This window comes from Magnolia sinica, chromosome 9 (assembly GCF_029962835.1).
Source record: "Magnolia sinica isolate HGM2019 chromosome 9, MsV1, whole genome shotgun sequence".
NCBI lineage: Eukaryota > Viridiplantae > Streptophyta > Magnoliopsida > Magnoliales > Magnoliaceae > Magnolia > Magnolia sinica.
The window spans coordinates 28,876,630-28,892,186 of record NC_080581.1 but is presented as its reverse complement, the minus strand read 5'-3'; the positions used below and the strand labels follow the sequence as shown (position 1 = coordinate 28,892,186).

Genomic DNA, 15,557 nt, shown 5'->3' with positions numbered 1-15,557 from the left:
GGATGGATGGTTTGGATATAACACATACCTTGTGATGGGACCCACGGAACTTGCTGACGTCGATGCAGTAGCTATATAGCTAGTGTGAGGTACACCAACCAATCCGCATCCTACTTGGACACGGATTAGCTACTGACAGGTTGAATAGCCAGATTCGCTACCAAAGTGACGTCATCAAGTTCCATGGGCCCACTATGATGTATGTGCTTTATCTACACCGTCCATCTGTGTGGAGATTTAATTTTAGAGCATCAGTTAAAGATTGAGGGGTCCAAATATGTTGACCCCACCACAAAAAATAGTGGTGAGATTGATGCCTACCATTGAAACCTTCCTAAGGCTCACCGTGATTTTTATTTGAAATCCAACTTGTTCACAAGTTAACACCGACATGAAAGAAGGGAAAAAAAAAAAAACAAATATCAGCTTGATCAAAAACTTTTGTGGCCTATTTAAGTTTTTAATGGTGGGCGTCACTCTCCCCACTGTTTTCTGTGGTGAGGTCCACTAGAGCTTTGGATTTGACTCGTTCTTTAGTTCTTTACCTAAAATTATATTTCCAAATGAATGGATAGCGTGGATAAAAACATACATCATGATGCGGCCCTTATAACTTGGTTACGTAACTTCAGTAGCGAGTCTCGCTACTCAACCTGTAATACTCCGTTTTTTTTTTAACGGTGGGTCCCACTATCGCCTTTGGTGTGGTCCCCCTGAGCTGTGGATGACCCTCATTTTTGGGCTCATGCCCTAACTTTGAAGGGAAAAATTAATGAATGGTGTGGATTTATCACGTGATTCCTATGGGGCCCATTCTAAAAAAAAAAAGAAAAAAGAAAAAAAAGAAAAGTGACGTGCTGACGCACATCACCCCATGAGCAAGTCCTCTCCTCCATGACTCCCTCTCCTCCCCACCTCTCCGTGGTACGGTTGCGGATGGGAACCCATCCACCATGATTGCCATCATCATGGTGGGATCCACTCCTCAATCTAAACCGTCCATTAAACTCAGAACCCACCAACCCACCTGACATCATTTTCATACCCTATTTCTCATGCTATCGAGAGAAAACCATAGAGAAAATTTGTGAGAAGAAAAAGAGAGCTCAGGAGAAGGAAGAGTATCTGTGAGGGTTCAACATCGAGTTCAGAGTTGATCAATCCAAATTAGTACATGTAAAAATCAGCATTGCTTCAAATTATTTTCCTCCCATCACACAATTTTTCCACAGTAGGTAGGTGATCAATCCCTATTGAAAGATTCATAAGAAATTGCCTTATATAATCTAGACATTGAAAGATTCATAAGTAATTCCCTAGTGAAGGATATTCTTTATTTGACTACTGAACCAATGCAATTATTATTATTATTATTATTATTATTATTATTTACATTTGATATTATCTAGTGGTGATGATGAATATTTATTATGTGAACAATTATTTTTTTTAATGAAATGATTCTTACGGGTGCTTTGCCCTAAAAGGATCACCATATTATTTGTTATGGGTGCTCTAATATTATTTGTTACAATGTTTCCTTATAAGTTAGATGCATCGTATGTGAACAATTATTCTTTTATGCAATGATTCTTATGGGTGCTCTGCCTAGGGTCATTCTCGAAATGATCAGCACGACACGGTGCTCTGGCCAGGGTCATTCCTAAAAGGATCGGCATGGGTGCTCTGCCCTGGGTGATTCCCTAAAAGGATCAGTACACATGGGTGCACTGCCCTGGGCTTTTGTCCCTAAAAGGTTATAGTGATGCTTTGCCAAGGGTCATACCCTGAAAGGATCAACACCGGTGCTCTGCCATGGGTCATCTCCTAAAAGGATCGGCATACATGAGTGTTTTGCCACTCCAAATCTTAACATCTTTAGAAAATCTATGTTAAACAATTTATTCATTCCATATTCATGAATGTCAAATTATTTATTATGATTTTACATCCAATGTTCGTCTTATTTTGAATTAATATGTCGAGATTAAATTTGGTAATATTTGTGAGATTTTCAACTCGGGATTGATGTGATCTTATTGAGTTGTCAACTCATTATGTTTTAACCATTTTAGGTTATAAATATTTTGAAGATGCAGGGTACTACTTTTAGTAGTGGAGCATGAAATGTGGTTCGATGCACGTGGAATGTCATTCTACATAGGATAATTTTTATTTTATTTTAGAACTCTGAATGTAGTAATGTTAGTCTTGATTTTTTTTTTCTTCAAGTTAAATAATTATGCACCGATGTAATAACAAATTATGCAATTAGTTATTTTAGTTTGTGTTTGGATTTTAAAGTGTTGGGCTATGGTGGGAGAAAATGAAATGCATATGAAATTGTCATATTTTATTTTTATTTTTATTTTTTTTATACAGGTCACGAGTCTGGAATTTGGGTCCTGGACACCTTATTTGGGTACCCAAATTTTGGGGCGTGACAAAGTTGGTATCAGAACCAAGTTGATCTTAAATATTAGACCTAAAATAGAGATTTAGCTCAAAGTCCTCCTAAATGGCCTTAACTAGGAAATGAGAAATTTAGAATACATACGTAGGATATTTTAATCTATTGTGATATAATACTTAGATCCCATTTAGGCTATATATTAACATAAAAAATCAAATCTGGATGTTAGGAATTTTCTGAGAATTTTTCTAACTATTTCTTAGGTTGGGCAACAATAATCAATATAAAATGGCTGACTTTGACAAATCATAACTATTTAAGTAAAACTACGATTGAGGTGATTCAAAAACTTAATTGAAGCTTGATAAGTATAATTTTATAAAAAAATAGATAAAAATTAAAAATATTGACCCTTGATATATGTATTTGAGATTAAGAAAAACCTGTCCAACAATTGTCCAAATCTGGACAGCGTGTACTCTCTGAATTTTTAAAAATTTTATAGGTTTCAAAATATTATAAAATTTTACAAAGGTATAGTAGACTTATAGAAATATCTATATAAAAATTTTTAAGTTAAAAAAATGTCTAAAAATATCAAAAATATCAATTATAATAACACCCTTATGACTAGAAATTTCTGCACATAATTCTAAACTACATCTTAGTTCGACTTCTCTTAGATCTTCATGTATGCCTACATTGAACCATCTGATTTCCTATAATATTAAAATTAATCAGTAAAATTTATAATTCTCTTTATTTATCCTAGGCTATGATGGATCGGAGTATGAACCTTGGGGCCGCATCGGAGACTCAAGTACCCAATGCAGCTAGGAAAGGAGCAATTATTGACAAGATCCTCCAGGCGATGGAAGGGTTTGCCTCATTTATGGGAACACAAGTACTTATAACTCAATCTCAGGAGCAGACTCAAGCGACACTTGTAGCCCTTGAAGGGACGGGGTCCTTGTTAGAAAAGTTTAAGAGGCAGAGACCACCTACGTTTAAAGGTGGGTTTTGACCCAAGTGAAGCTGAGGGTTGGAAAAGACAGATGGAGAAAATTTTCTTAGCTATGAGATGTAATGAGCAATAAAAGGCTGAATTAGCAATATATATATTATAAGGAGAAGCTGATCATTGGTAAGAATCTATGACCAAGGAGAACCCGAGAATAGAAAGGTGGACATGGGACCAATTCTGCACAAAGTTCGAAAATAAATACTTTCTAGCTTATGTGCGTGCTTAAAAGGTTACAAAATTTATGAAATTAAAACAAGGAGATATGACGGTGCATCAATATGATGCAAAGTTTACAGAGTTAGCACGATTTGTGACATTTCTCATACGGGGTGGGCTTCGTAAAGGGCAGAAGGTTATTGAGGGACTGAAACCTTCTATTCGTACTCATCTAGCGTCATTTCTTATTAAAACATATACAAAAGCGCTGGAACGCACCAATGCAATAGAAAAAGACTTTGATGAGTATTGGAAGAACAGCGAGCCGAGGAAGGACATGAGGAGTAGAGCCAGGAACACGCCCCATTCATCTCTCACACAACATGAAACGACTAAGCGGTAGAAGATGATGCCAACATCAGTACCCAGGCATGCCACTACACAACTTTCAACCCAATTCACTGGGACTTGCCATAACTGCTGAAATATGGGCCATCCTATCCGCCATTGTCTTCTACCACCTCGTCATCAATATCGAGGGAATCAAGAACCACCATGATCCTTTTACAGGCCGCCTCCTCATTATGCACCGTCTACTTCGTATCAATGACCTCCGCCACCCCCTCAGATGATTCAGCCAGCTGCGAGGCCTCCACAGTTACATCCACGATCTCAGCAACCTGGACCCCCTCAAGCTTATCTGAGACCACCTCAATAATCGTAACAATAGGTTAAGCCTCCCCAATATCAGTAACTGAGGTCAGAAAGTTAAGCGCCCCGACCTCAAGCTCAAGGACATGTTTACGCTTTATCTTCATTCACAAATGATCTAGCCCAACTTCAAGAGTATGAGGATCCAAATCGAAGCTATGATGATCCAATGCCACCTTAAGATGATACTGCATAGATGTATGAGACTACTGCTTCTGCTTATGAGGACCCAGCACAACTTGCAGATATCAATCCTCAACATGGTGTTGAAGCTACTAATGATGTGGTAGAAGGTACTAACTTGGCTTATACCTCTCTTCCTAGAGCATTATTCGATTCAGGCGCTACACACTCATTTATATCTTATTTCTTTGTATGCTCACTTGGTATATCACCGATACAATTAGATAAGAAAATTATCGTAGCAACCCCTCTCGGTAAGTCCATGAATTTAGAGCAAATATGTGAAGAATGCCCCATCATAATTGAAAATGAAATACTACCAGCAAATCTCATAATTATGCCTATGAGGGTGATGTCATCTTATGAATGGATTGGTTGTCCCAGTATCGTGCTAAGATAGATTGTTTTAGGAAGACGATTACGTTGAACATAGAAGAACAATCTCCACTGAAATTTTATGGGACACAAAGAAGGAATGTGCCGATTGGTTTGTCGGCTATTGTGGGAATCGAGCAATCAGAAGAAAGGATTGAACAAATACCCATGGTTAGAGAGTTTCTAAAAGTTTTTCAAGACATTCCAAGTTTATCTCCAAAGAGAGATGTGGACTTTGATATCGATCTAATGCCCGGAACTGCACGCATCTCTAGAGTCCCTTACCGCATGGCTCTGGTATAATTAAAAGAATTAAAGGATCAGATCTAACAGTTACTAGATCAAGATTTCATTAGAGCCAGCATGTCGCCATGGGGAGCACCGGTCTTATTTGTAAGGAAAAAGGATGGAACTATGAGATTATGTATCGATTATCACCAGTTGAATAAAGTAACAATCAAGAATAAATATCCTCTTCCTAGGATTGAAGATTTATTTGACCAGCTTAAGGGAGCGAGGTTCTTTTCTAAAATAGAATAAGGTCAGGTTACCATCAGTTGAGAATAAAGGACGAAGACATACACAAGATCGCTTTTAGGACTCATTACGGGCACTATGAGTTCTTGGTAATGCCGTTTGGATTGACAAATGCTCCGGCGGTATTTATGGATCTTATGAATTGGGTATTCAAACCTTATTTAGATCGATTCGTTATTGTATTCATCGATGATATTCTTATATACTCCAAGACTCATGAGGAGCATGAGGAACATCTCAGGACCACTCTACAAATGTTAAAGGAAAATCAATTATATGCCAAGTTGTCAAAATATGACTTCTGGAAGCATGAAGTAAAATTCTTGGGGCATGTGGTGTCAGAGAAAGGGATATCTATGGACCTAGCTAAAATTGAAGCAATATTAGAATGGGATCAACCCTTGAATGTGTCAGAAGTGCGAAGTTTTCTTAGCCTTGCTGGTTACTATCGAAAATTTATAGAAGGATTCTCCAATATATCAAGACCTCTAACTAGTCTAACTAAGAAGAATATGAACTTTAAGTAGGATTAAGATTGTGAGCAGACATTTACCGAACTAAAGAAGCGGTTGACATTAACCCTAGTTCTAGCATTACCGACTGAAGGAGAAAGATTCATCGTTTATACCGATGCATCATATCAGGGATTAGGATGTGTTCTTACGCAAGGAGGCAAAGCTATCGCATTCGCATCACGACAGTTAAAGACTCATGAGTGAAATTACCCGACGCATGATTTGGAGTTAGCAACAGTAGTTTTTTCTTTGAAAATTTGGAGAACTACCTATATGGGGAACGATTCGAATTATATTTAGACCATAAGAGTTTAAAGTATTTCTTTAATTAGAATGAATTGAATATGCGTTAGAGAAGATGGATGGAATTTTTGAAAGACTACCATTTCGATATTTCATATCACCCAGTAAAAGTAACTGTTGTGGCCAATGCCCTAAGCAGAAAGACATGATGACTTGTGGCCAGCCTAATGATCAAAGAGGGGGAGATGCTAAATGTCATTTCGATCTACAACTCCAGCTTGAAGAACCTCAGGCGCATCTAAGTAACCTAGTAGCACAGTCTGCCCTGGTGTGTAATTTTTATTTTTATTTTCTTAAGTTAAATAGCTAAATTTAGTTTTTTTTAACTGACGAATTGATATTAGATCATCATAAACTTTTCTCTTAGATTCGGTGTATTCTAGAACCTCAAAAGGAAGACGTTTGGCTATAAGAAAAAAGAGCAGAAGGAATAGGGAAGGGGAATGCAGAATGACAAATTGGCACTGATGAAGGGATTACATTTTGTGGAAGGCTATGTGTTCTAAACAAACCTGATTTGAAGCAAGAGATTTTGGATGAGGCTCATAGATCAAGATTCACCATCCATCCAGGGGAGACTAAAATGTACCATAATGTCAAGCGCCAATACTGGTGGAACAACATGAAGTGGGAAATCGCCTAGTACGTATCTAAATGTGCGACATGTCAATAAGTGAAGGCTGACCATCGAAGACCACCGGGACTCTTGCAGCCGTTACCGATCCCCAAGTGGAAATGGGAGCATATATTCATGGATTTCGTAGTTGGATTTGTAAAGACAGGTTGACACCATGACACTGTATGGGTGATCATGGACAGGTTAACCAAATCCATACACTTCATCCCGATAAAGATTTCTACATCTGCAGTGGAGTTGAGTAAAATTTATATTAAAGAGATCGTCTGACTTCATAGTACTCCAGTATCCATCGTTTCCGACCGAGATCCCAGGTTTAAATCGCGGTTTTGGGCAAGTCTACAGGAAGCTTTGGGAACTACTCTCGATTGCAGCACAACATTTCACCCGCAGACTGATGGGCAAACAGAAAGGATGAACCAGATTTTAGAAGATATGTTACACAGCTGCATTCTCGACTTTAAGGGCAATTGGGACGATCATCTGCCACTGGTGGAATTTGCATATAATAATAGTTACCAAGCCAGCATTGGTATAACACCATTTGAAGCTTTATACGGAAGACCCTGCAAATCACCAAGCTGCTGGACCGAAGTAGGAGAAAGGACATTGTTGGGATCAGAACTTATTCAAGAGACCTCCAAGAAGATTGACATCATTCGAGAACGTATACACGCCGCCCAGAGTCGCCAAAAGAGCTATGCAAATAATCGACGCAGAGACTTAGGATTCTATGTGGGAGATCATGTGTTCATAAAAATTTTTCCAATGAAAGGAGTTATGCGTTTTGGAAAGAAAGGGAACCTCACGCCACGTTTTATCGGACCCTTCAAGATCCTACAAACAGTAGGAGTTGTAGCATACAAGCTAGCCCTACCGCCTCAGTTATCCAATATCCACAATGTATTTCACGTCTCCATGCTTCGAAAGTACAAGCCGGACAATTCTCATGTCATCGAATGGGAGCAGCTAGAGATTCAAGAAAATGTCACAAATGAAGAGCAACCTGTGCGCATTCTCGATCGTAAGGAACAAGTACTTCGGACAAAGGTTATACCACTCGTGAAGGTACAATGGAGTCACCATAGCGAGGAAGAAGCATCGTGGGAGCGAGAACAAGAAATTCGAGAAAAGTATCCTAACCTCTTTTAGGTATATAAATTTCGAGGATGAAATTTTGATAAGGTGGGTAGAATGTAATACTCCATTTTTTTTTAACGGTGGATCTCACTGTCACCTTTAGTGTGGCCCACCTGAGCTGTGGATGACCTTAATTTTTGGGCTCATGCCCTAACTTTGAAGGGCAAAATTAATGAACGGTGTGGATTTATCATGTGATTCCTGTGGGGCCCATTCTAAAAAAAAAAGTGACGTGCTGACTTTCGATGGGAACCCATCCACATGATTGCCATCATCATGGTGGGACCCACTCCTCAATCTAAACCGCCCACTAAACTCAGAACCCACCAAATCACCTGACATCATTTTTATACCCTATTTCTCATGTTATCGAGAAAAAACCATAGAGAAAATGTGTGAGAAGAAAAAGAGAGCTCGGGAGAAAGGAGAGTATCTGTGAGGGTTCAACATCAAGTTCAGAGTTGATCAATCTAAGCTAGTACATGTAGAAATCAACATTACTTCAGATTATTTTCCTCCCATCACACAATTTTTCTACAATAAGTAGGTGATCAATCTCTATTAAAAGATTCATAAGAAATTGTCTTATATAATCTAGACATTGAAAGATTCATAAGTAATTCCCTAGTGAAGGATATTCTTTATTTGACTGCTGAACCAATGCAAATATTATTATTATTATTATTATTATTTGCATTTACATTTGCATTTGATATTATCTAGTGGTGATGATGAATATTTATTATGTGAACAATTATTTTTTAAATGGAATGATTCTTACGGGTGCTTTGCCCTAAAAGGATCACCATAATATTTGTTATGGGTGATCTGATATTATTTGTTACAATGTTTCCTTGTAAGTTAGATGCATCGTATGTGAACAATTATTCTTTTATGCAATGATTCTTATGGGTGCTCTGCCTAGGGTCATTCTCGAAATGATCAGCACGACACGATGCTCTGGCCAGGGTCATTCCCAAAAGGATCGGCATGGGTGCTCTGCCCTGGGTGATTCCCTAAAAGGATCAGTACACATGGGTGCACTGCCCTGGGCTTTTGTCCCTAAAAGGTTATAGTGATGCTCTGCCAAGGGTCATACCCTGAAAGGATCAACACCAATGCTCTACCGTGGGTCATTCCCTAAAAGGATCAACATACATGAGTGTTTTGCCCAATCCAAATCTTAACATCTTTAGAAAAGCTATGTAAAACAATTTATTCATTCCATATTCATGAGTGTCAAATTATTTACTATGATTTTACATACAATGTTCGTCTTATTTTGAATTAATATGTCAAGATTAAATTTGGTAATATTTGTGAGATTTTCAACTCGGGATTGATGTGATCCTATTGAGTTGTCAACTCATTATGTTTTAACTGTTTCAGGTTATGAATATTTTGAAGATGCAGGGTACTACTATTAGTAGTGGAGCATGGAATGTGGTTAGATGCACGTGGAATGTCATTCTACATAGGATAAATTTTATTTTATTTTAGAACTCTGAATATAGTAATGTTTGGCTTGATTTTCTTACTTCAAGTTAAGTTAAATATTTATGCATCAATGTAATAACAAATTATGTAATTAGTTATTTTAGTTTGTGTTTGGATTTTAAAGTGTTGGGCTATGGTGGGAGAAAATGAAATGCATATGAAATTGTCATACTTTATTTTTATTTTTAGTTTTTTTATATAGGTCATGGGTCTGGAATTCGGGTCCTGGACACCCTATTCAGGTACCCGAATTTTGGGGCATGACACAACCTGTTAGTATCTAATCCGCGTCCGCGGAAACAGATTGGCTACTTCGCTGCCACCAACCAATGGCTGATGGTCGGTGCTATGTTGGCCCCACCATGATGTATGTGTTTCATCCATGCCGTCCATCTATGTTTTTATATCATTTTATGGTATTCGAGCAAAAATGAAGTATATCCCAATCTCAAGTGGACCACATTACGGGAAAACAATGTTGAATGAACATCGACCATTAAAAGCTGTTTGGGGGCCATAAAAGTTTTGGATCAAGCTGATCTTTGTTTTTTCCATTCATCTACATCTATATGACCTAATCAACAAATTGGATGTCAAATAAACAGTACATTGGGCCTTAGGAGAATTTTAATGGTGGGTATCTAATCACTATTGTTTTCTTATGGTATGGTACACCTGAGATTTATATTCCTCTCATTTTTGGTATGAAGCCCTAAAATGATCTTTAAAAATAGATGAATGGAATTGATGAAACACATACATTATGGCAGAGCATAAATAAGTTTCACATGTTACAAGTTGATTTTGTATTGCGCAAACAATTTAAAGAAATAATATTGCCGTAGTAACTTGAAAAGGGGTAATTTGGGAAGCAAAAATTTTTGTTTAATGAAAAATTCACTTAGCGCATTCTACATTCACCATTAAGCCATACTCCTATCATGAAAGAATTCAGTGAAAAACCACTTAGCGCTTTCCTTGTTTCACGTTAATGATGCATTAACAAACACCACTAAATGTGGAACATTTTCCCAATTCCAAGTTAAGTGCAAAAATTCAGTGTTAACAAACAGGCCTAAGTCTATGGACAAAAGCTATGCTGTTTCCACCGCTTTAAAAAGCAAGTTTTGTGGTGGAGAAACCATGCCCTATCTCCACCCCCATGGTTTTAAACTTCTCAGTGCCAATCGCCTCTGCCCTGAGGATCCTGGGATGGTATGGTGTAGCCCATGGAACCAGAGCATGATATAGCAATCTGTTCACATTACCTATAAAATAAAGATGTATTAATTGATTGTTATCAAAATAGTTTTCCCTGCTTTTGATGGTGAAATGGTTCGAACCAAACTTTAATAAGATGGTGAAATGGTCCAAATAAAAAATGAATAGCATTGATGGTTAGAATACGTTAGATTTAATATCTACACCACCAGATCTTCCCCAAACATTTCAAAATATGTAGGAAGAACTTCTAGATCCACCTGTTGCTTTGGGGCGCGGATTGCGTACTGAGTAACTCAGCACGCTAAGTGTACCGGGCAATATCTGTTGGGTCCACTATGATTTACGTATTTTATCCACTCCATCCATCCATTTTAACAAATAATTTAGGGGCTACATACCAAAAATGAAGTATATCCAAATCTCAAGTGGACCTCACCACGGGAAACAGTGTGAATTGAAATTCAACTGTTGAAAATTTCTTAGGGGCCATAGAAGTTTTGGATCAATCTGTTAATTGTGTTTTCCCTTCATCCATTTCTGTGTGATATTATGAACAGGTTGGATGACAAATAAACATCATTGTGGGCCCTACTAAGGTTTCAACAGTGTAAGTTGTTATTCCCAGTGTTTCCTGTTATGTGGTACACTTAAGCTTTGGGCATGCTTCAATTTTTGGCTCAACCACTAAAATGAGATGAAAAAATGGATGGACGGAGTGGATTATCCACAAACATTCACAATAAGCCCAACTGAGTTTACTTAGTACAATAAAAGCGTATTGGGTAACTCAGTACGCAATCTGATTTCGTTGCTTTGGACCTAAAACTCGGATTACGTCCTACCTCTACCTATTTCAGTAGCTTTGAGTGGTCACCGTGCCTAGAAAAGTTTTAACAGTGAGAATCATTATCACTATTACTTCCTATGGTATGGTCCACTTGAGCCTTAGATTTGCCTAATTGTTTGTCTTATCCCCTAAAATGATACGAAAAAATGGATGGATGGTGTGGATGAGATCCATACATCACGGTCGCCACTTAAAGTTTATCCTCATTGCCAGCTGGAGACGGGCAGGGTAGGACACAATCCGTGTCCGACTCGTACAAGTTCAATACATACTAAATGTCGGTTTCCTGGTAACCCCACCAGCCAGGTGGCTAGTGGTCAATGCTATGTGGAGCCCACCATGATGTATCTATTTTATCCACGCTGTCCAACCATTTTGAAAGATAATTTTAGGGTTTGATCTCAAAAATGAGGTTGATCTAAATCTCAAATAGACCACACAATGCGAAAATGGGAAAATAGTAGTGATTGAATGTCCACCATTAAAACCTCCTAGGGCACTATAATGGTTATTTGACATATAACCATTATAGTGGTTTTAGGCCCAGATCGGCCCAAGTCCAATGTGCCTAGCACAATAAATGTTTATCATGTTATAGTATACATAATTTGGTCATGGATTCGATGGGTCATATCTCACTAATGGAGAATTGGATTGACACACAGTTTTCGCCATGGCGATTGCAGCGACGATGCGATCCACATGACAAAGGTTTCAAGGTTATCCAAGAAAAATCACTCGGGTGGGGTTTCTAGGTGCGCTTGGGTGCAGTGTATGGTCTATTAATGGTGCAAGTTGGGACACGTGTGCACATGAACGGTGTTACAAAGGACATGGATCTTACAAATCCACTACCCATCATTTATACATAACATGAGGTGGACTTCTTACTATGAAGACAGCCATAAAATTTACATATGTATATCCAACCAGCTACAAATGGTCGGATCTCCTATACGTGAGTGCGAAGTCCTTTGTCCTTTACAGATAACCCAATACTTTCTTAACAACTATCCAATGGTTCGTCAATAGATTGTTAAGGTACCTGCCCAACATTCCAACCACAAAAGCAATATCTGATGCATATAGACCTAAGCAATCATGATGCTCCCTCCTACTGATGCATACGGAATATCTTTCATCTTGTCCTTTTCTAAGTAATTCTTAGGATACTGAAATTGGCCAAACCTATCACCTTTTATAATAGGTGCTTGGCTAGGAGGACAACCTTGCATGTTAAACCTTTCGAGAACTCTATCAATATAAGCCCTTTGCAATAGGCCAAATAGTCCACGCGATCTATCCTGGCTAATATGAATGCCAATCAGAAATGATGCATCACTAAGATCTTTCATCTCGAAGTTTTGAGATAGAAATTTCTTAGTCTCGTGCAATAGTCCAATATCAGTACTGGCCAACAAAATGCTATCAACATACAATACTAAAATAATAAACTTACTTCCACTAACTTTCAGATATATACACTCATCCGTAATGTTTTCAATGAAACCATATAAGGAAACAAGTTCATGAAACTTTAGGTACCACTGTCATGATTTGTGTTTCAACCTATAAATGTACTTATTAAGCTTGCAGATTAGATGTTCTGAGCCTTTTGCTTAAAAACCTTCTGTCTGCAACATATATATGTTCTCACTTAGATCTTCATTAAGGAATGCAGTTTTTACATCCATTTGATGTAACTTTAAATCCATATGAGCCACAAGAGCCATAATGATCCTAAATGAGTCTTTTTTGGTATTGGGGCACATAAAATATTCTTTCTTTCTCTGGAAGTCTCATTGCATGTCCATTGCATTAGTAGGGAAATTCCATTGCATGGGTCAATTCCTCAGATTGCTCTTGCTATTGCACGAGTTAGCACCCTAGTCTATCATTTCCATTGCGCATAATCTCTCTCCTTAGATCCTTCCCAAAGTTGTGCATCCAGAGTTGAGAGCTTCCTGCATGAAGTCCTGAAGACCTATTATGTGCCCAGAGTTGTGCGCCCTCCACCTTCACTTGAGTTGTGCGCCCCACCTGAGACTCCTGTTGTGTGTCCCTCCTGCTGAAGACCTGTTGTGCGCCCCTCTTGTTGAAGATCTATTGTGCACCCCTCCTGCTGAAGAAACCTACTGTATGCCCCTGCTTACACTTGTTGTATGCCCCTGCTTGTACATTAGTTGTGCGCTCCCTGCATATACTTCAGTTGTGCACCCACTGCCTGAAGTTCAGTTGTGCACTCCCTATTGTGCGGAAATAGCCCTCACACGTGTGAAAGGTCTATAAATACCCCTCTCCCATCCTCATTTGGAGAGGACGGAAGTTAGAGAAGCTCAAGGAGCTCCTAGAGTAAGAGGAAAGTAGAGCACAATGGAAAATCGACACAATAGAAAATCTGGCAAAATGCAAGTCTATACTGTCTCCAACTTTTCCCCAGTTGTGCACCAGCACAACACAAGTCTATACTGTCTCCAGCTTTTCCCCAATTGTGCACCCGCACAACTCAAGTTTGTACTATCTCCAGATTTTCCCCAATTGCACACCCGCACAACTCAAGTCCACGTAATCTCCAGCTTTTCCCCAGTTGTGCACCCGCACAACTCAAGTCTGTACAGTCTCTAGCTTTTCCTCTATTGTGCACCATTATTCTTGCCCAAATTCCCCTTCCTTGATCGAGTGCACTAGTCACTGAATTCATAAAGGGAAAGGGAGGAAAATGTGAAACACGGAGAGAGCTCTAAAAGAAGGAAAAGTCTATCTGCACAACTGTTTCATTTGCGAGGAGAGAAGAATTCAGAATGAAGAGGAGAAATCAAAGGAGAGAGAGGGTGGAAAGACGATCAACGTCTGTCATGCAACCAAACCAAGGACCTCAAGTCTGTACAACTCATTTGTCTTTGTGATAAACATCTAAAGTGCCAAAATGCTGTTGAAATTGCCATTGAATTGCTTCTTCCCTCATTCATTGTGTTGATTCATTGGACTCTGTTTTCAGAATCAAGGAAAATACGAGGATGTAAAATGAATAAAATATTTTGTGATCATTGTTCTTTCATTCTTTATTTGTTATTATTGAATAATCCTTCCAAATCAAATGCATTTTTTCTTGTCAAAACACTTGGACATAGATGAGAAAGTCTCCTTAAAGTCAATGCCCTCACACTAACTGAAACTCTTTGTAACTAGTCTGGCTTTGTACATGTTGATATTGCCCTTGGATGAATACCACTTACAACCAATCGCCCTAATCCATTTAGAAAATTTAACAAGGTCGTGGGCTTTGTTATCCCTCATGGATTTCAATTCATCCTTCATGACACAAAATCAATGACAAGAATTCACACTTTTTTTTACTAGTGAAAAAGATACGATATCATTTTTAGCTCCAATGTCAAATTTATGCTCCTACAAATAGATGATGTAAGTGTTTATAATCACAGATCTTCTCTCTCTATGTGATCGTCTTAAAGGCTCAAAATTTTAAAGTGGGTTTTCTATTTCCTCATCAATGGATAAGGATCCCAGAGTTTGTTATTGGACGTATGACCACGTTACTCTAAACGATTGTGGTGGGAATCACAATCCGCTCTTCCTCAAACATAATGTTTCTTAAGTTCATGCTCTCACTATCTTCAATATTCTCAGTAAACCTAGAATTCATAGTCTCAATGACTCTCATGGAATAGGATGAATAATAAAATCTAAATCCTTTGGATCGTTCTGGATATACAATAAAGAGGCAACTAACCGTTCTATGGTTAAGCTTTCTTTCATGCGGGTTATACGGTTTGGCTTTTGCAGGACAACCCCATACATGAAAGCATTAAAAACTAGCCTTTTGCTCTATCCACAATTTATATGAAGTTTTCATTATAGTTTTACTTAGAACTCTATTTAAGATATGCACATTGTTTTCAACGCATCACCTCATAAAGATTCTAGTAATGTTGAATTACTAATCATAAACCACACCATGTCCTTTAGGGTGAGAT

At 38.3% G+C, this 15,557-nt stretch overlaps 1 long non-coding RNA gene across 1 annotated transcript; it reads left to right on the top strand.

Annotated features, from left to right (window-relative positions):
- The first annotated feature begins 8,344 nt into the window (after positions 1 to 8,344).
- LOC131254785 (uncharacterized) lies at positions 8,345 to 9,672 on the top strand. The gene is made up of 2 exons (XR_009175874.1): positions 8,345 to 8,537; positions 9,384 to 9,672. It is a non-coding gene; the product is annotated as an uncharacterized LOC131254785 (long non-coding RNA).
- Positions 9,673 to 15,557: the final 5,885 nt, after the last annotated feature.